Below are 4,038 nucleotides of genomic sequence, written 5' to 3'. Positions count from 1 at the left end.
TTTATCCATCATTTGGCCAATAATAAGTAGCATTGTTGTCAAAATTACGAGTTAACTCGTAAACTCGTACGAGTTTACGAGTTTAGGTAGTGGAATCGAGTTAACTCAGAAACAAACTTGTTTCTGGGTAGACTCAGGCAGAATCGGTCAAACTCTCGAGTTTGATTTGGGTGCCCTTTTTGCCAAAACGGTGTCGTTTTGGGCCCGAAAAAAAGGGAGCAACTCATACTCAGTAAGGTAACCCTAATTCCAAATGGCGCTCACTCTTTTCTCCAAGCCCGTCGTTCGCCGCCATCCACCGTTGTCTGTGCCGCCACGCCGGAGGCCGGATGGATCCCTCGCCTAACTATTCCTCGTGGTACATCACCGCCACCACCCACCATCGTTCATGTCCACTCCTCACTTTCTCGGTTAAGCTGAAGGCTGAAGGTTCCTCACTAGTCACTACTGCTCGTGGTTTACCGCCGCTTGATGCCTCGTTCTTCCCCATGCCAGAGAACTCTATGACTCACGGCGCGCTGTTCCTCGCGTTTGGTCTACATTCATCGCATCTATTCTACGATTCTTTCTTCTGCACTGTCGATCTACATCTGCTTCACTTTGGCAAGGGGTTTCGATCACCGTTCCGATTGCTTGAGCTACCTCTCTTCTTCTTCGGTTCTACCTGAGCTTCCTTCTCCAAGGTAATTTTTTTAAACAAATTTAAATATCAATAATTTTGGTATGAATTTTTCCATTTTGGTTCTAATATTAACTTTTTAATTTCTTTTTAGTTTAATTCTAGTGTGATGAATGATGCAATATGGATTAAAAAGTCATACACAGAATTGGTTAATGAAATTTGATGGAAAAAAATTAAACTGATGCTTTAATAAGTTAGTAATGTATCAAAAAAACTAAAATGTGTGGTTTAATTATTTTTTCTAAACTACTGATATCAATAGACAATAGGCTGATTGGTTCTGGACTTGTTAGTTGTTAGACATTAGTGTTAGACTGTTAGTTACTTAGTTATTTTTTGTTAATGAATCTGAATATCTAAAATATTGAAACTCTGAAATGTTAGTGTTAGTTTAGTCTATTCTTAATTGCTGCTTCTTGTAATTTGTAGTTTTTACTTGTTAGTGTTAGTTATGAATTTATCAACTTTGATAGTGGATAACTTGGCAATTGAAATCTGAAATCTAAATTTATTCTTTATCAACTTTGATAACATTGCAACTGAATCTGAAACTCTGTATTTTAGTGGATAACTCTAAAATAATTTCTAATTATTCTTTAGAGATGAATAAAAATAAGTGGATAACTTTTCTAAATTAATTATTTGGTTTTTTGATTTGTTGATTTAGAGACAAAAATTCAAAATGTCTGAGAATGTTAGTTCAAGGACAAGATCTTTAGTTCCTAGTATTCCTAGACCTACTGTTTCTAGGAGAAAAATTGTAACTGGAAATAAAAGTGATATAGGATGGAAACATGGGATTGATGTTCAAGGCAATGGTACAAAAGTAAAGTGTAATTATTGCTTAAAGACTATAAGCAAAGGAATTTACAAGTTCAAGCATCATCTTGCCGGTACTAAAGAGGATTCAGAGCCTTGTGCTTTAGTACCTAAAGAAATTAAGGCTGTGATGTTGAAAGGCTTTGTGGAGGCTAAAGAAGCATCATTGAAAAAGAGAAGATTCGGTGATGATGAGGATTATCTTGATCAAACAGAAATGGAGAAGGACAATTCTCAACAAAAGGGGAAAGATTTTCGCAATTTTGTCACAAAAGGAAAAGGGGCTCAAGTTCAATAAACAATAAATCAAATGATGAAGAAGGATCTAAGGATTTTGAAAAGAAGTTAAAGATGCATGAAATAACCATAAAAAAGGGAAGAAAAATTACCATTTTTATCTATTCTAGGAGTATGCTCATTAGCATGTTGAGAAATTTTACAAAGAAAAAGGACTTGATTCGATCAGGTGCCACAAGATTCGCCACTGCCTATTTGATTCTCACTTGTCTTCATGATAATAAAGAACCATTGATGACTATGTTTACTTCTGATGCTTGGAAGACAGCTAAGGTTACATCAACGCTTGAAGGAATAAGAGTCCAAAACACGGCCTTGGATAGTAGGCTATTGAAGAATATTGTCATATGCCTCAAGACTGCTGCTCCTCTCATTACAGTCCTTCGCTTAGTAGATACTGATGAAAAACCAGCCATGGGTTTCATATTTGAAGGCATGAGAAAATCCAAAGAAACAATCAAGACTAACTTCGGTTGTGTTAAAAAGAGGTAATCTTGACTAATTGAAGGCTTTAATATTTGATTATTAATGTATCATGTTACCATATTTTCTTATTATATTCAGTTATTTATTTGATTTTTTTATTCTTATTCATTTACATTGTTATTTTTAGTTATGAACCTATATGGAAAATTATTAATGGAAGGTGGGAAAGCCAAGTGCATAGGCCATTGCATGCTGCTGCGTATTATCTTAATCCTCATTATCACTATGAACCTAATTTCATGGTTGATGATGCTAACATTAAGATTGGTCTATATAGTTGTTTAAGAAAATTGGTTCCTAACCAGGAAGAAAGGAAAAAGATTGGTCTACAACATCCTGACTTTTATTATGCTTGAGGCCTCTTTGGCAATGAAACTGCAAAGAGTAGTAGGAAGACCATGCTACTTGCTGAGTGGTGGGACTTGTATGGAGATAGTTGTCCAGAACTAAAGAAGTTTGCTATCCGATTCTAAGCTTAACTTGTAGTTCATCTGGTTGCGAGCGTAATTAGAGTGCATTTGAAATGGTGATTCCTAGAACTATTCTTTATTTATTTTAATTTTGATTTTTGTATATTATTAACTATTGGTATTATATGTTTTTAGGTTCATACAAAGAGAAGAAATCAGTTGCATCAAAAGAAAATGAATGATTTAGTGTATGTGATGTATAATTTGAAGTTAAAGGGCAAGCAAATTAGAAAAACTCTAGAACTTGAATTTGATGCAGTGCATTCTGATGATGATGTTAATGAGAATCTTGCTGAAAGTGTTGAGCATTCTCACTTGCCAACGAATGACAATACTAATGATGATCCAAATAGTAATGAATTTGCTATTCCAAGTATGAATAGTAATGAATTCAACATGGGTGAGAGAGGTGAGAATGAGTTCATTGGGGATCCACAACAAAATTTAATGGAGGAAGAAGATGAACATGTGAATGATGATGATTTTATTGGCCGTATCGAACCTGAACCTGAAAGACATGATGTTTCTGATGAAGATGGTGAAGATGATGATGTTGATGCCATGGAAGATGAAGATATTGGAGTATTTCAGTTTTAGACTTTTACTTTATTAGAATATTTAGTTGTTGCTTTGTTATTTTTTGTTTTTTGGTTGTGTTATATGAAGCATTGATTGTGTGATTGTGCGTTTTATGTTGAACTAGATACATATTTGTGAAGGATTTGAATGTGTCGTCTAGAGTTCTTGTTATAATTATAGTATTATGTTAATTTATTATGTGTTTTGATGTTGAAATTGTTAAGTTGGAATGCCTATATTTGAGTAAATATATATATTATACATGATATATATATTTTTTATAAAAAATTTATAACAGGTAAACTCGTACGAGTCTACAAGTCGAGTTTAGGTCAACTCCACGAGTTTACCTAGAATCACGAGTTTGACAACCTTGCTAAGTAGATTTCGAGCAAGTTTAGGAACTAACAAAACATCATGGATGTTATTAGTTCCTATCTTGGTATGGACGGTGATTATACCTTTACCATTTTCCTACACAATCATTCCGTCTCCAAATCTAATACCAGATCAAAAAGATTTATTGATGTCACTGAACAGGCTTTGATCATCTGTTATATGATTACTGCAACCACTATCAAGATACCATATGTCATCTTTCATATTGCACTCTTCTTGTGAAGATGCATAGAAGAGTCACTATTCTCCCTCTTTTTCTTCAGAGAAGTTTGCGTAATGATTGATCTTCATCCTATAGTCTTTTTT

General features: G+C 34.2%; 1 pseudogene; it reads left to right on the top strand.

Moving 5' to 3' along the window:
- The first annotated feature begins 2,038 nt into the window (after window positions 1-2,038).
- LOC107636640 (uncharacterized) lies at window positions 2,039-3,351 on the top strand (annotated as a pseudogene).
- The last annotated feature ends 687 nt before the right edge of the window (window positions 3,352-4,038 follow it).

This window comes from Arachis ipaensis, chromosome B4 (genome assembly GCF_059453495.1).
Source record: "Arachis ipaensis isolate K30076 ecotype BB chromosome B4, ASM5945349v1, whole genome shotgun sequence".
In the NCBI taxonomy this organism is placed as follows: Eukaryota; Viridiplantae; Streptophyta; class Magnoliopsida; order Fabales; family Fabaceae; genus Arachis; species Arachis ipaensis.
This window is presented reverse-complemented; position numbering and strand designations above follow the sequence as displayed.